Source organism: Puma concolor, chromosome F2, assembly GCF_028749965.1.
Source record: "Puma concolor isolate L17-30 chromosome F2, mPumCon1.1.hap2, whole genome shotgun sequence".
Taxonomy (NCBI): Eukaryota; Metazoa; Chordata; class Mammalia; order Carnivora; family Felidae; genus Puma; species Puma concolor.
The window spans coordinates 32,361,368-32,380,661 of NC_141684.1; the positions used below are offsets into that span (position 1 = coordinate 32,361,368).

Here is a 19,294-nt window from a genome sequence, read left to right on the forward strand (position 1 = left end):
CCTGCATTTCTTTATGGTGGCTCAAGGCAAAAATCCATTTTCTTACCTTTTCCAGCATCTAGAGACTGATGACATCCCCAATTTTGCTGCCCCTACCCACCTCTGAAGCCAGCAATAGTGAGTTACGTTCTCCCTTTCACCATCTCCTTGCTCTTCTCTCTTCTGCCTCACTCTTCCTCTTAGAAGGACTCTTGTGATCTCACTGGGCCACGTGGATAATCTGAGTTAATGCCCTCCATCTGAAGGTCAGCTGGTTAGCAACCTCCATTCCATCTGCTGCTGCAATTCCCCTTTGCCTTCCTTAAAACCTGCCAACCCAGCAGGGGTGCCTGAGTGGCTCAGTCAGTTAAGCATCTGACTTCAGCTCAGCTCATAATCTCAAGCTCCATGAGTTCGAGCCCCACATCAGGCTCCATGCTGTCAGTCCAGAGCTTGGCGACTGCCTTGGATTCCGTGCCTCCCTGCCCCTCCCCCCACTCACACTGCCTCCATCAAAAAGTACATAAATGTTAAAAAAAAAAAAAATCAATTCAACTTCTTATGACCAGGACATGACTTTTAGGGGACCCATTCTGCCCAAAACACAGTAACAAAAAGACTAGTCACAATGGCGTTTATTGAGTACCTTCTGTATACAAGAACCATTATACAGAATGATTCATTTAATCCTTAGAATAGCCCAATCAGGTGGGCATTGTTATCACCATCTTACAGATGAGAAAGCTGCATACTCAGCAGACTTGTGTTGGAAGTCACAGAGCCAGTGAAAGGGGAAAGAATAGATTCAAATCCAGTTCCGTTTGACTCTAACACTCCCATTTTACCTCCAAACATCTACCTCTTTCCCATCATACTTTTCATTCCTTATTTTTCTGTAGATGTCATTGCCTCTTTTTTATAAGCAAAAGCCACATAATTCTCTCCTTTTAAAATACTTTGACTTTGTAAATGGTTGGAAAAAAATCAAAAGGAGAGTTATATTTTGTGAAAAATGGAAATTGTACAAAATTCCAGTTCCAGTGACCATAAGTAATGTTTCACTGATACATAAGCATGCTTGTTTGTTTGTGTATTGTCTATGGCTGTCTACGCATGGCCCCTTCCTTTTCCCTCTAGTCACAGAGAAAAGTATTCCATTGGCTTCAAAGGTAAGTAACGGAAGTGTCCTCTCAGATTCCCCTAGAAGAGTTTCCAAACAGTGAGTAGACAGGCCAATATTACTTCACAGAGTAGAACACAGATCTCTTTGCAAATCTCAGACCCCAGGGTCCAGAAAAAGCACCTGGCCAGAGCTAGATGGCTCTGCCCTTGCTTTTTTTAGGGACACTGAGATTTGGAGACAGAGAATTTCGAGCTGGAAGAAAACTCAAACATGACCAAATTCATCCTCTTTTTTTTTTTTTTTCCCATATAATAAAAATGAAGCCCAAAGGAAATGCTGGGCTTGGGTTGCACAGAGTTATTTATAGCAAGGATCTAACTGCTGACCTACACTCCAGGTAGCATCTCTCTCAGCTTAGGCTCTTTCTTCCACATCCTCTGAACAAATTTGGCCCACCATCTGTTTTTTGTTCTTACAACCTGTGAGCTAAGAATTGTTTTCATCCACCCTCACCATCTGTGGCACAGCCTGGCCAGGCTGCACTGGGCTGAGGACGAGGCATTGTTGTGTGGAGAGACAGTGTTTCAATCAATACCCTCTCCTGTGTATACTCAAGGTAAGAAAAAAAAAATTAATGGAAACCCTATTGAATACCATCCCTGGAACCTTTCTCTAGTCTATGAATGAGGAATGATCCAGACTTTGTCTTTGGAGAGAACAGTCTACTCCAGCCAAGGACAGTGGGAAGGATCTTTTACTTACAATGTCATTTAATCTTCATAACAAAATTGAGTAATATTATACCGTTTTACAGATAAAGCAATGAGACTCAGAGAAATTAACCCATTTTCTATAGATTCCATCCAAGGAGTTGGTATCTAGTTTTTTTTTTCTCGAGAAAAAGTAGTTTTATTTCTATACAACACTCCCACTTTGACTATCCCCTGAATTCCAGAATAAAAAAGTAAAGAAAAAATTTTCAATTATGTTCTTCATTGTTTCCACCTGTGGCTCTAAAAGAATGTTTAAATAAATAGGACCTCTCTTGTATGAGTATCTTTTAAAAACCAAGTAAGGAATACTGCATTGCAGTGTGACACAATACCAAAACAAGATAAAATCCTGCATCCACCCCCATCCCCTCTCATATACATGGAAAGGGGAGAAAGCTTCAGCTCACTCCCTGATAGCTGAAGTAAAGGAGGATCCCTCAGAACTGCAAATTAAATCTCAAGTATTTTGCCAATTGACTCCCAATCGATTATTCCAAGTGTTTGTGATGCAGAGAATGTGATGTCTCCCAGGGACTCTGAAGAGTGGTGCTTAATTATTCATCATGAAATTGAATTTCAGGGCTTGTAATCATGTAACTGTTCGAAATGGAATTTGTCACTGAAACACAGTGAGAGGAAATAGAGGATTATTTAACATCTACTCATCTCACTTCAAGATCAGTTTAAAATTGGATGTGTTTCGTGATTTCACGATGGCAATCACACGAGGGCCGTGTCAGCTAACCTGCTACATGTTTTCAGCTAATTTGATTGAATTAGGTCATTTTGTATCATGAATTGGAAAGGGTAGTACAGATTAGGGGATATAGATTCAGGCTTTTTCTTTCCTCCCCAAGGTTCGACTCCACAGAAACACAATTAACTTACTCTGAGCCATTCTTTGAGATGCTGAGAAAAGTAGTAGCTGGCAAATGAAGTCTAAGATAATAGGTGGGGAAAGACAATAACTATATTAAATGAAAGAATGAAGTGGCTCCAATTAGCTTTAATTATAGTTACACAGAGGCAAAAGGATGCTTTTGAATTTGACACTATCAAAGATCACTGAAAGATTATTTTCATCAGAACACTTCAGTCTTGGGTTTGCATATAAGCAGATGAAGGGTGGGGCATCCTACATCAGTGTCTCCTAATGACCTGCCTGGACTTAAATGACCAAGAGACAGAAGATTATTTCCACATATGATTAAAAAAAGAAGTTTAGTGTAGCTGAACTGGAGGCATTTTTATTTAATCACCAGTGAAAAAAATAAAACATCAGGACAATAAAGGGCAATAAAATAACTCTAAGAACAATAAAATAATAGCTATTTAAAAACTGACAATTGTCTAATGATCATTGTAAAAGTTAAAAATATCTAACCTAGGTCATTATGATTTTTCATTATGTGTGGTGATATGGTTCAACAAACAACATAGTTTTATAAAACAACAGCAAAACCCATTGTGTTATCGGATATATTCTGTGTGTTCCATGTAGCTTTAAAGCTGACCTTAAAGAATAAATCAACTCACATTTTAGTTTAAATCAGATGCACAAATTTTTACAGGACAGCGATGCCCTGCGTGTTCTAGAATCCTTAGAACGTCTCCATTCTTGTCTCATGCTACTCTACCCTCACTTGGCTCGCTTCTCTTTCATGTTTCAAAACTACCATTTTTTCTTTCTCCCCACATTTTTTTTAAAGTTTATTTATTTATTTTGAGAGAGAGAGTAAGCATATACATGTGCATGAGACCATGCGCATGTGAGCAAGGGAGGGGCAGAGAGAAAGGGGCCAAGCAGGCCCCACACTACCAGCAGGGAGACTGATGCGGGACTCGATCTCACAAACCCTGAGATGTTTACCTGAGCTGAAATCAAGGGTTGGTCCCTTAACTGACTGAGCCACCCAGGCGCCCCTGCTCCCACTTTTAAGCTTTTTCATATACAATTCCCAGAATCTGAAATGTCCCACACCTTCTCTCCATGTGGCTGGCTCCTTCCTTGTGGGTCCCAAAGTAAAGTCACCTCTACCAAGATCATTCCAAACAACTTACCTAACTGAACTCTTTCCTTCCTGCATCCATTTTTCTCCATTACTGCATCTTGTCAATGTCAGTTATAACATTATATCAATAACACTTATACTTGTTAATAGCATTTATAGCAATTTATAAATTACATGTGCATATACCTGATAACTAATATCCTATCTTTTACCCCAATTAGATTATAAGTTTCATAAACATTTTTGGCACTGAATTTTATCTATCAACGTCTACCCAGTACCTGATAAACAAGAAGTGTGTGAAGATTTAAGAAATGAAAGAGCTCAGATATCTCTTCCTGTCTCCAAGTCACTTCCTTCACACACATTCATGGGTAATTGGCTAAATTCATACCTTTAGAAAGCAGTTCTAAATCTAGTAATCATATTCTGGAACATATATTAAGAGGTAGTATAATTAGGTGATTTCTCCAAAATCCCAATTCATGCATGCTCCACTTTATTCTAATGGTTAAGTGATACAAGTCTAAGACACAATCTTCATCAACAAAAAGCTTATAATTTTATTAGAGCAACACCTATATATGTATAGGTTAGGTAGCTATTCAAGATCATTAAATCCACTGGTGGAATTGTGAGAAAACTAAAAGTGATTGTCAAAAGATTTAAAAGAATTGAGACAGACAGGGTACTCATTTGGTTAAGCGTAGGAGGAGAGGCCCAGAAATAATTATTTTAGATGGGTAATGATATAAAAGGACAGAACAACGCGCATGTAGCAAAAAGGAGTGCAATCAGCCTACTTGAGAGAATGTATGTTGGCAGATGGTTTGGGTAGGTTGGGAAGATAGTGTAGCCTAATGGAGGCATGCTGATGCCAGACCGAGTTGTGTCAGAGTTCTTGGTCAACAAGTTGTCTTTGCAGATATAAGAAAGCAAAATGATTTGATAAAACTGGAGCCTTAGAAAAATCATCGAGCAGGACATATTGGAGGACAAAATGTTACCTGTAGCAAGACAAATAATGAAGGAAATGAAGCAGTGTATCAAAGATGGCAATACAAATGAACGAAAAGGAACCAAAAAGGTATTTAAGGCTATTAGTAATTTCTTTTGCCCGAGAAAAAAGAAGTTTTATTATGCCGGAATAAATGAGAAGCCTTTTAAGAGGCTTACAAATTGAAGATGTAATTTTTGTTAGCCATAACAATACACTTAAGTAATGAGAAACACACTTACAGGAAACTTTGCTCAATTTGAATAGCCAAACAGTACCATTGAGTTGATTTTCGACAGGCATTCCTCATGTATTCCCTAACTAAGGATTTTGTCAGCTGGAATAAACACGTAGCCACTTGACACTGAAAAGAAAATAAATGAAACAAGGGTTTGAATGAAAACTTCTTTGACCCAGAATGCATCAGCCTCATTTGATGGAATGGGCTGAAGCGTTTTTGGCCTGTGAATAACAGAAGTTTTCTTAGCTTGACATTATTCTCAGATGTCATCCCATCCCTCTTTAATTTATGCAAAGTTTTAAAAGTCATTGAGAAGTTAAGCACATAGGTCTTTTTAATGGAGACAAGCAATGAGGGAACACAGTGCTCTTTTGAAAAATTAGAGCAGGACTCTGAATCTGTTTTTGCCCTTCATATTGCCTGGTATTATAAGTTTTGACTCTATTATTTTAATCTTTTAGTACGTAAAAGATACTTGCATAAATAATCTTCAAGAAAATTTGCTCTTGTGTCTTAGGAAAAAAAATGTCTGCTGCATCATCTTAAAGCATCATAAAAAATCACAGAAAAAAGCTCAGAAAGTAGTATTCACTCTGTTCAGCAAAATCTCTTTCATTATCCATGCGTCATAGACATTTAGAGGTCTGTTTTTCACAATCGATCACAATTATCAGTAGAGCAAGTTGGTACACTCCTTTCAAAAATAATATACTGGTATTTTTTCCAATAACATGTATTGGCATTCCCCCTCTTATAAAGGCAATTCCTGTCCTCTGAAGTACATTTAAAAAATACAGAAGAACATAAAGAAGAAAATTATTTATGTTCTCATCATATAACTTAATCACTTGATCTCTATATAAATTGGAACCACACTACACATTCTACTGTATAGATTGATTTTCTACTTGATAATATATAATAAACATCTGCCATGCTTTTGAACACAATTCTCATTTTTAATGGCTGCCTCCTGCATCTGGTATAGTTGAACCATGCATTATTTGACTAATCATAGTCAAATAGAAGTCATAGAAGAAATATGAAATTTCTTTATCAAAAAAGATACTGCATTTAACATCCTTGTACTGAACAATGTGTGTTTCTTTTTTATTCAAGTGAATTTATAAGATTGGAATTACCAAGTCAAAAGGTATTGATGTTTTATTGACTTTGAGTATATTTTACCAAGATGTTTTTCTATTATCCATAAAACTATAATTTCATCTCAGGCTAACATCTATATAGTCACTCATTTGTGACTATGTGGTATGGCACTGGAATTTTCCTTGCCTTTGTAATGTTGTCCTTTGAGCTGATGTTCAGTCAAAATTCTGCTGAGGACATGCACATACTCTGCCCTATGAATGCATCCTACAGTTCGGTTTCCTGCTTGCCTCTAACGGGGAGAGCCCATAGGATCGTGAACAAGACAGTATTAAAGATGTAGTAAAGCGCTAAGGCATCCAAGAACTGTTGGTCATATGTGTGTGTATTTATTAAAGATCCCTTTTGTTTAGATGTGAGGAATCGGGTAACTATGTTATTGATTGTATGCACCAGTCACTTTGCAATGGTGCAACCATACTGATTGTTAAAAAAACTGAAATAATTTCATTCTCATTAGAAGTAGTTGCTACCCCATGCCCAAGTGCCTTACTGCCATTTGAGCAGTCCCGACCCCGTGCCGGAATCAAGCAACCAAAGAGTTGCTGGGGCAGCGGGGGGGCCTCCAGAATGCTATCATACAACCATAGCCAGCATCTGCTCTTATTAGTTGATGCTTGTCCGGTTGAGAGTATAAATATTTTTCATATAACTCCTGCCCAGTGGAAAATTATTAAGGACATTTTATAGTAGTTTAGGAAACAAGTAATAGTAACCTGTCCCACTTTGGCTAGTGGTAAGGATATTAAAAATAAAGAGAAAGAAAGTTAAGAGTGATTTAGGAAATAAAATCAATGGATGAGCCAGACAAGGAGGTTTAGGGAGGATACTTGGAAATAATTGCCACAGAAAGCCACTCTCGGTTGACATTTAAGCTGAGCTCTGTATGAGGAAGGAGCATGGGGAAGAATATTTTGGGCAAAGGAAGAAGAGTTACATAAAGGCTCTGAAGCAGGAGCAGGAAAGAGCTTGGCATGTTGGCAGACGTCAAAGCAGAACAAGGCCAATGCATTCCAGAAAGTGGAGTGGCTACGGGAGGCCACTGGAAGAAGATCAGCAGAGGGGGAGATGGACACAGGCCAATGATGGCAAGAATGATTTTCCTTCTGAAGGGAGGGGAGACACCTCCAGATGGCAGACCGAGGTGCAACAGGTCAATGAATTTGGTACCAGACATTGAAAAAGCATCCCACTAGCTCCTCCATCCTGCTGTGAAGTAGGAAGCCAGATAATCTGTCGAGACCAAAGGAGGTCAAGATTTGCAAAAAAGCAAATATCTGAGTTGCCATTTCTGAAAAAGGAAAACATCTTCACCAGAAAGATACAATAGCGTTTGTAATCTTTGAATGAGCCAGAGATTCTCCAAGTGATTTCTTAGGTCCAATGACATGGACGTTCCCCACAATGAGGAACGTAATTCCTAAAGAAAGCACCTGCTTTAAAACTTATTCAAAGAAATTATGAAATGATGGCCGTTGCGACACTTCCTAAGTAAAACTTCTGAACCTTGTTATTGCATATTTAAATGTTTTCCACCTGCAAATTTTAAATATGAAATTTGCCTCAGTACAACCCCTCCTTGATGATTTAATTTCATACAGTTCATCCTACCTGTTTTCAGCAGAAATAATTAAAGCCAAATGTGTTCTGCTTTGTCATAGTCCCACATGTGCAGTTCTGTAATTAAGCATAATTAAAATCAGCCTCTTCTGTCTTATTTTATATTCCCATCCCACATGCTATATGTTTCTTGTTCCTATTAAAAAGATGTAATTTTAATAAAAATCAACTTTGGTTCCTTTTTTATACTGCTATGATTTTATAGCTTTTAAATCCAATATTACTAGGTTCAGGTGCTCTAGTTATTAAGTTCTCCATATTTTCTCATAATAAAGCTTAAGGTAAGATAAAGGAAGTGACAATTCTAACCTTGCCTCGCCTTGAGTAAGGAGACCCATGGTCATATTGGTGGGATTTGTTCTGGAATGACTCTGGGCTTAAGTAAATAACTGGGTTACTTTTTCCATGAATCAGGAATGAAAGATGAATTTGTGTCAGGCGTACCTCTGGAATCCCTGACATTGCCTAAGTATTCAGAGGCTCAGTCCAGCCTAAGAGAGTCTTCTATTTTTGTTTATTAAAAAAATTTTTTTAACATTTTTTAACAATTTTTTTAACACCCAGAATCTGAGGCCGGCTGCAGGCTCTGAGCTGTCAGCACAGAGCCCAATGTGGGCCCGAGCCCATGAACCGTGAGATCATGACCTGAGCCTAAGTCAGACGCTCAACCGACTGAGCCATCCAGGGGCCCTGAGAGTCTTCTAAATGAGCTCTGAACTCAGCCTCTAAGAAAGGGTGGGAGTGGGGTGGGGGGATCCAAGCAAGTAACTTTCACTTATATTTGTTTGTTTGATGTTCAATGACTCTACATTTTAGTGTAATTAAAGCAGCATGTGTCAACCTTTGAATTGCCCTGAATGGGTTACTGGAATGCCTCAGTGTTGACCCCCTTCAGCCGTGGGGTAGTCTTGCTCCAACTGGGGCAGCTGAAGTTTCCGGGCTGGTTGCTCGGCTACATTTAGCTTTCCCTATCTGCAGTGAGCCCCACGAATTTCACAATTTTCTATATACACCACGATATCAAAAGGAGAGAAAGCACTGGTGTGGCGCATGGGCAGCTCAGTTGATTAAGCATCTAACTCTTAATTTCGGCTCAGGTCATGATCTCACGGTTTGTGAGTTCGAGCCCCACATCAGGCTCTGCACTGACAGTGCGGAGCCTGCTTAGGATTCTCTCCCCACCCGCCTCTGCCTTTCTCCCACTCTCTCCCTCTCTCTGAAAATAAATTTTAAGAAAACTTAAAAAGACAAAAAAGAAAACACTGGTTTAAGTTCCTATATAGTAATGAGGAGAAATGCTAGCTATAGCTAGACCTGCTATAAGATGAGCCCAGAATATTATCATTTAAAATAATGCATTTAGGGGCACCTGGGTGGCTCAGTCGGTTAAGCATGTGACTCTTGATTTCAGCTCAGGTCATGTTCTCATGGTTTGTGAATTGGAGCCCCGCATCAGACTCTGTGCTGACAGTGTGGAGCCTGCTTAGGATTCTGTCGCCCTCTCTCTCTGACCCTCCCCTGCTGGCACGTGTGTGTTCTCTCTCTCAGAAATAAGTAAATATTTAAAAAATGACTTCTTATATCAGTGGTTCTTCAACTTTGCTTCATATTAGATTCAACTGGGGAGCTTTTAAAATTCCTGATGCCCAAACTACATCCCAACCTACAGCAGAATTTCTGAGAGTGGGACCTGATGCGGTATTAGCGACTTATGTGGTTACTAATAATAGAGGCCAAATGTGGCACAGCCCAACTGTTCTTGTATTGTAATTTGTCTAATGTGTAGCTAAATGTGCAAAATATGTGCATCTAAATATGATTCAATTTTTACGGGTTAATACTATTTTTCACTTAAATTCACAGAACAGGAGCAAAAAAACTCAGGTTTATCTGCCTAAGTAATATCCAATCAACCGAAGTGGTAAATACAAAAGCCTTTTATGATCACTTGCATGTGATCGCTGTTGCTTCCGGCATGTGACGATTGAACAAAATGTAAAATTATCATTTTCTTGTAGTTAGGTATTTTATTTCTATGGTTTATTAATCTTGCTGCTAATCAGGAAAGCAAAAGAAGGCATTGGTTTGGATGAAGGGAATGACACAAGTGTGTGCTGTGAGTACGTTTGTAGTTTGCTTTGGGAGACCGCATACATGGCAAGGAACCTGAGTGATGAGCAATTTGATTAAAACCATTGGTTGTTTTCTTCTGAGGCTTGGAACACCTGAACAGGATACATGGTAAAAACAAACAAAACAAACAAATGGAGTAATTAATGATCCGCAAAGACGGAATTGTGGAAAAAATTTGAAAACCTGAACCCTGAAACTCTGATTTTTCTTTACTAGATACTCTTTGCTAAGACATTAAACTCTTTTCTTAATAGTCTGTGTCACTTAACTAGTATAATTACACTGAAGAATCCGTGAGTGTTATTTCAATCACAGAAGGTATTCTGTTTTTAAACCAAGTATTCTTTAAATTTTTTTTTTTAACGTTTATTTATTTTTTTGGGACAGAGAGAGACAGAGCATGAACGGGGGAGGGGCAGAGAGAGAGAGGGAGACACAGAATCAGAAACAGGGTCCAGGCTCTGAGCCATCAGCCCAGAGCCCGACGCGGGGCTCGAACTCACGGACCGCGAGATCGTGACCTGGCTGAAGTCGGACGCTTAACCGACTGCGCCACCCAGGCGCCCCAAAACCAAGTATTCTTAACTATTCTACGCATTGGGTCTAGTGAGTCCATAAAACTGAATTTATTTACGCAATGGAATTTTGTGTTAATTTCCCTAGTGACTTTATTTGGGTTAAGAGTTCATTGTTTTTCATTAGTTTCTCATAGAAGAAGCTGACCCAAAGACATTGGGTGTCACATTTTAATGGTCCAAAAGTTATCATACTGACTTACTAGACTCCAGAATCGTATTTAAATTTAAATCCTCAAGGGCTGAATTTGTCTACATCTGTCTTTTATCCCATTTCCAAACTTAATAATATTTTAAATTAATGTAATAAACATACTACACTATCAGGAAACAAAATAAAAATAATAGATGTTAGCACTGATCCTTTACTTTGGCTCCATTTGGGTAGAAAAATGTTGAGGGTCGGTAAATGTTCACTCTGATAGTGAAGTGATTAGCAAGTTCCCAGAACCTCCTTTTGTGGCTTTCTTCAAAAGTAAGATAACAGCCACAGAGGTGACAAAGAAAAGGAAGAAAAATAGTCATGAGCCCACTAAAGACAAGCAATAAGAAGGGTGTTAGAGACTGGAAGATGAAAATCTGAAAACAGGCAACGAATCCCCAAACCATCCATTTCCGTTCTTTTGACTTGCTGTTTTTAATCCTTTTTGTTGGTTACAGCTGTGTTCTTTCCATAGAGGAGCAATTGCGTAGTGTTGTTAATTTTAATTTAACCTGTGAATCATGGTGATTAAGAGATCTATAATCCAGGCAGGCTAATTAAGTGTCCTTTGTATGAGTTCTAGGAGTGGAGAAAAGTCTTGGGAACCTACCCATTAGCCGTGTTTTGTGAGCCCTTGGCCTCATCCAGCAATGATGACATTTTATTGGCTTTTATCTCCGAGGATCAATTTTACACCATGTCTCAGTCCAAGTAAGGCTTTTCAGAAACATCAATGCAGTTGGAGAAAAATATCTTATTGCACTGCATTCTTGCTCTTTTTGAGGGCAGGAGGCTATGTGCACAACAAATAACAGTGCCTACAATACACATGCCAAGGCTCATCATTCATCATTGTCAGAGACCCTGAGGGCCAGAGGGTATTACTGTCAATGTCTCATGCTCCTTGTGAATTTTTCCAAATGTTTAGAAGACTAGTCACAGTGAAAGTTAATGCAAGAGTAGGAAATATTTTTAATTTTTCGAAAATTGATTTTTTCATTTAAAAAAGGAGATTTCTGTATAGAGCTGAGTGACATAGATCATAAATTATCTCTATGTTTAGAGGTTTCTAATGCTTTATAATTTATTTTTATTTTTTTAATTTTACATTTATTTATTTTTTTTTTGAGAAACAGAGTGAGACAAAGGGTGAGCTGGGGAGGGGCAGAGAGAGAAGGAGACACAGAATCTGAAGCAGGCTCCAGGCTCTGAGCAGGCACAGAGCCTGATGCGGGGCTCGAACCCACAAACTGTGAGATCATGACCTGAGACGAAGTCGGATGCTCAACCAACTGAGCCACCCAGGCACCCCTAATTTTTTTATACTTACGTCCCGCCCACCCACACACAGAGCAACTTGTGCAGAACTTATCCAAGGAGTAAGTAATCCACACTTGTTACTGACATGCTAGGTGTGTATGTAAGTATGTATGTATATATGTATTAATTTTAATTTTTTGATTGCTACAATTTCTTTCTTGTGATGAAAACCTTTAAGATTCACTCAGTTAGCAACTTTCAAATATACAATACAGTACTAGATATTTAAATCAACAAAATATATATCCATTTGCAAACACTTCAAGGATTTGACCCACACATCACCAGTTGACATTAAATTATTTATCATGAGTTTTTCCAATTTTTGTTCTACATTCTTAGGTATTTCTTATCTTTTTTTTTTTTTTTTTTCAAATTTTCTTTTGAATCTTGTTTTGGCAGTGTTTTTTAAACGTCCAAGAGGGTTTTGTTTTTGTTTTTGTTTTAATTTCCCTTTTTCATACTATCCTGTTCTTTATGGTGCAACATCTTTTTGAATCTCTCTGAGAATACAGATTTTGTTTCTTAAGGTTATATATTCTCCTCTGGTTAAGAAAAAAATAGGTATTTTTGTTTTACCTAGATTTCTCTTTTGTTCTGAAGACTCTCTTGAAATATTTGGTGAGGGCTGGCAATTTATTTAACTTTTTTTCCAGCTTTTCCATTTATGTATTTTTTTTAATTTAAATTCAAGTTACTTAACATCCAGTGTAGTCTTGGCTTCCTCAGGGAAGGATTTGAGGATGTTCATTGGGATCTTTGCATATATGGGTGGTTTATCACCTGTCAGCTTTGCTGTAGGATTAGCAGGCAAGATCCAGCTATTATGGGGTAAACCTTACAAATATCAGAAATTCTGCATGGGGCCGAAGCGTCCATGTGAATAGCACAAAAGTTCCCCTCATCCTCCCAAGACAAGGATTCTACCTTACCAAAAAAATAAAAATAAAATGCACTCATAGTTTACCTGGCACAGAGAGATAATCAATGCCTGCTAGGATTGGCATTATAAGAGAGATTACCTGAAACTTACGTAAAGCAAAAGAGATTATTAAATATTCTTTTAGCGCACTCCTAGGATTGATATTTTATTGTCTGTGTTATTTTTACAATTCTAGAATAGAGGTTATTTTTTATGTTTTTGTTTCATAGAGATGCAAATGACTTGTATCAAGTAGAAAAGATAACCCTAGAGGTTGTAGTCTTAACCAGCTTTATATCTAACTTTGCACTCCCACCCTACTATGTTTTTTATTACGTTACCTCCCTATAACTTTATTGGTTCCTTCATTAATTGAGTTAAATATCTTTGACATGCGTTCGTTTCACATTTATATGAGAGTCATGCTCTTCCCTTCTTAGATATTAGACATTAATAGCTATTAAAGCCTGATCAACTACAGATGTCCAGGAGCAAGTTTAAAATACGATTTGTTAATTCTCAACCAGGAAGTGCACTCTAGAGGACTCAGCCGGACAAGAAGAGGAGCCAAGTGTCTGTTGTCAGGTTTGGTTTCCCACTGCAGGACTCTGAAGAGGGCTAAGGGAGGCAGTGACCAATTCTGGATTGGTTGCTCTTTCTGAGGCAGGATTGGGAGAAGTGGGGTTAACCAGGCATTAGGTATGCCAAGGTGAAAGAGAGTCAGCAATTCAGTACCCCTGGTAAAAAACTAAAATTGCAAAATGGGTCAGAGCACCATTGGTAAGAAAGCAGTGCTCAGCCGGAGAGGGAGTTGTTAAGAGCATTTTACAATTGCTATAATTTCTTGAGTGAAACAATGTTTTCTGTTAACTTTGCAGCTGGCTTTATCTGTTTTGTTTTCAGAGCGTGAATAATGCCCGGGTGCTCTTTGCTTTTTCTGTTTGAGTCGATTTTCACTCTTTCAGTCCTGGATGGGTCCTACTCTTTCATGACATAAGAAAGGTAGGAGATGGAAGGTGATGTAGATGTTTAACACCACACCACCTCCACTGACTCTTTCTTTTGAATCCCATTTCTCTCTCTGGTCACCTATGCAGAATTCCATTCCTAAGTCTAGAGGGGAATCAGCAAACTTTTTCTGTAAAAAGCCAGATAGGAAATATTTTGAAAGCCAAGTGGTCTTGGTCACAACTACTTACCTCTGCCATCATACATGAAAGCACACAAAGAAAATACAGCTATGAGTAGATGTAGATAAAAACTTTGTTTACAGAAATAGACCATGGACTAGATTTGGCCTATGGGCCACGGTTGCCACTCCTGATGTAAAGTCTGTCTGTGTTTCCGTCCAGGTGATCAACTCCTTTTTTCATCACAGTCCCCACAACATCTTTCCTAAGCTGTGACTTCCTTCACTGATTTGTCCTTTAAAACTCCCATTTGATTAGGAGGTAGAACCTGTTAGAATGAACCTGTTAGAATCTATCACTAGTAGTCCCCTCCTTTCCCTGCATAAAGTTTTTTTTTGTTTTTTACAGTGAATAGCTCCTTTTTTTTTTCACCTCACTGTTCCATCTTTTCAATTTCCTTTATCATCTCTTGAGTGAGGTCTCTTGTGCTCTATTTGTCATCTGGAACTGCAGACAGTATAAACATTTTTTAATGCTTACTTATTTATTTTGAGAGAGAGAGAGAGCGAGAGCAAGCAAGAGTGAGAGAGAGAGAGAGAGCACTCAGGAGAGGGGCAGAGAGATAGGGAAAGAGAGAATCCCAAGCAGGCTCTGTGCTGTCAGCACAGAGCCCGATGCTGGCTTAATCTCATGAACCATGAGATCATGATCTGAGCCGATTCAAGAATCAGTTGCTTAACCGAATAAGCCACCCAGGCACCCCAGCAGTATAAAAACTTTTTAATAAAAGTGAATACAAATAAAGTATTTACATTGTCCATTAGCGTATGCCTAGAATGATTACTTTATCATCTGTCAGCATTTCTTAAGGCTCCAAATTTGCATATGGCTGTATTATTGAATAATGCAGGCACAGTTTGCCATGTAATAGAGCTTCATACCCCAGAAAGCTAGGAGCAATCTGCAGACCGGTTAAATAGAATAAATATATCAAACCATAACATTAATGGGTAAATATATATTCAATCAATAGTGGCAAAGTTAAAGTGAGGTGATACCACACAAGAGACTTGATTCTGACAAACTAACTGGTTTATCATCTATGTCGAAAAATGTTTTAAATCAGATATTTCTGTTTGGCTCTCAAGGATCATCCTTCCTTTTCTTTAGGTTATTTCATGAAGGTATAAGATGCCAGATGGAGATCAAGCTTAGATTTTGTAACTAGCGGGCCCATTAATTTTCTAAAGTAAAGAGCTTTTGGAAAAATTCAGATCAGAAAGCATGTCTGGGGTCCGAGGCCAAGGTGGGGACCCGCTACTCTAATTACACGTCTCTTCCCTGACATCCATCTATGGGAAGAGCAGAGTTTTCAAACTAGAATGCAAATATATTCACCTCGCCAGATGCATGGATTGTTGCATGCTTCCTCAGAAACCCAGTCACTATCAGAATTGGGAGTCCAGGCTTGCCTCCAGAAGGAGAAATGGAGAGGAAGCTTTGGCTCACCACGGCAATGCACGAGACAAGCGGTGCAAGAGATTGTGAAAAGTTCTTACTTTTGGAACACATTAATGTTACCTACTGCTAAAAGAATCTAATAGATATTTTTTTTCAACGTTTTTATTTATTTTTGGGACAGAGAGAGACAGAGCATGAACGGGGGAGGGGCAGAGAGAGAGAGGGAGACACAGAATCGGAAACAGGCTCTAGGCTCCGAGCCATCAGCCCAGAGCCCGAGGCGGGGCTCGAACTCACGGACCGCGAGATCGTGACCTGGCTGAAGTCGGACGCTTAACCGACTGCGCCACCCAGGCGCCCCAAATAATAGATATTAATCCATTACCAGTTGGATTAGCTCTTTCAACCTCATAGCAAATGATGGGATGGAAAGAGAAACAAGTATTCTCTTGTGTATTCTTCCTATTGTGGAGGGAAATGGAGACGTCTTTGCTTATGGGAAAGGAAGGTGGAGCTAAGAAGAAAAGATCTCCTCCATCCCCCCCCAAATCACTAAAGAAAACCGGATTTTACTATTATATAAATGCAACTAACATTCTATTAAATATGTCGCTTAATCTAGAATGCCAATAAAGTCATGTCAAAATCTTTTTTCTTTTAACCTTCAAATATGTGGAAGATTTCACAAAGGAAAGTAAACTTGAGAATTATAAATAAGTAACTACCTCACAGAGTTAAACCAGTCGTAAACTAGTTAACAATGTGCGTATCTTAATGGTATGAATTTATAGAGATCATCATTTTAGAGCTAGCAAATGGCAGCCTCGAGTCACATATGCAGAACCTTCGAGATCTCTTCTTCAACAGCCCTTCAACAGATAGTAATTAGGTTTGGACTCCAGCAGCCTGCAGCTGAGGCAGTGTCATGTGGTGAAGGATGCTCACACACCACAGCATGACTCACATAAGGTAAAAAGTAAAATGAATCATCTTGGCTCCTTGTCCTTATTTTGAAAAAGAAAAAAAAAAAAAAAAAAGGAACAAGCTTCCACTTGAGTTAAAATTGAAAGGGAAGCACCCGAAGTGCTGTGATAAAAGCAGCATCTTAAAGGGTATTGGCTTTGAGAATGTCACCAGAATCTAATCCAAAATTACAGACTTTATCAAGAGACAGTCAACCCCCTACTTGCACTTTTCTTCACTGAATCAGTTTTGCATCACACAGCAACTCTCTTACACATACGATGCATTACATTCGCCAAGATGTTCTTTCAGGTGTAAAAGTAAGCAAAGAGCAAAATAATTGAGCTCTCATTATTCAAACTGTAATTACCGATGTGAAGTAAGACCCGAGGATGCCATTCCTTTGTCCAAACCATTTGATTCATCCTTTCTGAAATGTTATTTGTCCTGTTTGTCCATGGCAAGTTGACATTGACTTGCTACCCAAGATACACAGCCCCCTGCCCCTGCCATCACCATTGTATCAACCTAGATGTTATCGAGAGGAAATAATTCATTGGATTAAAAAATGAGGTGTGCTACAAGATAATTTTTTATATTAAATTTTTTAAATGAACAGTAAAATCATGACTCTCATACAAATACAAAAGGAGCATATATCAGAGATTTTAAGGTGTGAGTTCATGAAACAATCAGCAAAGGCATTAAAAACTGGTTCGAGGACAAGTGAAAGACACGATACAAACACAGGCAACAAAGCAATGCCGAAATGATTTGTTAATAGATACAAAACTGACTTCTTTTCCAGTGGTTGCGAGAAGCAATACATCCCCACTGGGAAAAATCATTTGCATGTCTTTGGGTAGGAATAATTTGCATTAATATCAGTTTCTACATCTTACAGATTTATAAAATAAATAAAATGACAATGAAATGCACACACGACACTAGATCCAGATAATCTGGGAAAGTGTACTAGATAGCACCTACTTCCATAGGACATGTTATCTTTTTTGTTTCTTTTTATTTCCTAATTGGTACACACAAGACTAAATTCATATTTCCTTTCAACAAAACCACTAAACAGAATATTATGTACATATTTGATACAACCATGTACATTTTATCTTTTTCTATCTTCTGTACAGAAGATACACCCAAAGTTAGCGAGGATAGTTTGCTTTGTAAATACTGAGGAAGAAGAAGTCTACTTTTCATTGACTTCTTATTATTTCATGACTTCTTATACATTCAGTCAACAGATCTTCTCCTGTTAATTCTTCTTTTGTAAGTTCTCTTATATCTTACCATTATTTTTCCATTCCATTATTGCCACCTTAGTTCAGCCATTTAGGGAATAAATCACTATACAGTTGAATTAGGTTACCAATGGGTCTCTCTTTTTTGAATCTTTCTTTACTGTGATGGGTGCCAGATTGTTAAATTGGCAACACCATTTTCACATGACTACCCACTCCAAAATCTTTTCATGTCTCCAGAATATTTAGCTTTACATTTGAGGGTAATTGGTTGTTGAAAAAGCAACTACAAAATGGATGAGCCACCCTAAGTCCCTTTTTAAACAAATCAGTGGATAACCAAACTAAGAGCGATAAAATCTGATTCATGGTTAGTAACATGCAGATAGATAAAGTGGTTTGTAAAACTGTAATTCTTTTCTAAAAGAGCTTTAGAGGCTACTAGATCCAACTTTTTTTTTTTTTCCTTTTTAAGAGAAAGGAGTGACTTTGGAAAGAGATTTCAAGATTCACTGAAGTGCCAAAACTCTTTTTCTTGTCTTTACTGTGACAAGATGGTACAGCTTCAGATGCAAAAGACTTTACTTAGAGCTTTGGTCATCTCTTATTCTAATCAAAGCATTTAGCTACTCTGAGCGACACTTCTTCTTTCGTAAAGTGGAGGCACATGAAAAAAATTCATCTAATTTATAGGATGATCGTAAGAATCACTGGAGAGTGTACGTATCAAAACAATTGATAAAATATTACAAAACTAACAGTATTAGGTGCAATAGTGCTGGATTTTCTCATGCCTCTTCCACATAATTTATTTTTCAGTGCATAGATTTTTGCAATTACTGGTGACAGAAACTGTTAATAATAAGCCAGAAAGTACACTGCCTAAGTTGAAGTCCTTTCTGACATTTTCTCTCAAAGATGAACACACAATTGCCTTCTTCTTCTTTTTTCCCCCAAGAATAAAAATTACATCAGTGAAAAGCCTAGGGCTCCCGTGCACTTGGGTGTACTGGTAGATAAAAAGTTCGATGTGGGGGCGCCTGGGTGGCGCAGTCGGTTAAGCGTCCGACTTCAGCCAGGTCACGATCTCACGGTCCGTGAGTTCGAGCCCCGCGTCGGGCTCTGGGCTGATGGCTCAGAGCCTGGAGCCTGTTTCCGATTCTGTGTCTCCCTCTCTCTCTGCCCCTCGCCCGTTTATGCTCTGTCTCTCTCTGTCCCAAAAATAAATAAACGTTGAAAAAAAAAAAAAATTAAAAAAAAAAAAAAAAAAGTTCGATGTGAATGTTTTCATCAGTTTCTTACAATTCTATTGAAAGTTATGCTACCTTTTGCATACTTGAATTCATTTATAAAATATTCCAACAGAAAGAATTTGCCAATAGTTGAAAGAAAATTTTTGGAATATATCAAGGGAAAT

The 19,294-nt window shown here is 38.3% G+C and overlaps 1 long non-coding RNA gene across 1 annotated transcript; it reads left to right on the plus strand.

Moving 5' to 3' along the window:
- The first annotated feature begins 2,458 nt into the window (after positions 1-2,458).
- LOC147571909 (uncharacterized) lies at positions 2,459-15,797 on the plus strand. Its single transcript, XR_015246870.1, has 3 exons — positions 2,459-2,610; positions 4,813-4,974; positions 15,365-15,797. It is a non-coding gene; the product is annotated as an uncharacterized LOC147571909 (long non-coding RNA).
- The last annotated feature ends 3,497 nt before the right edge of the window (positions 15,798-19,294 follow it).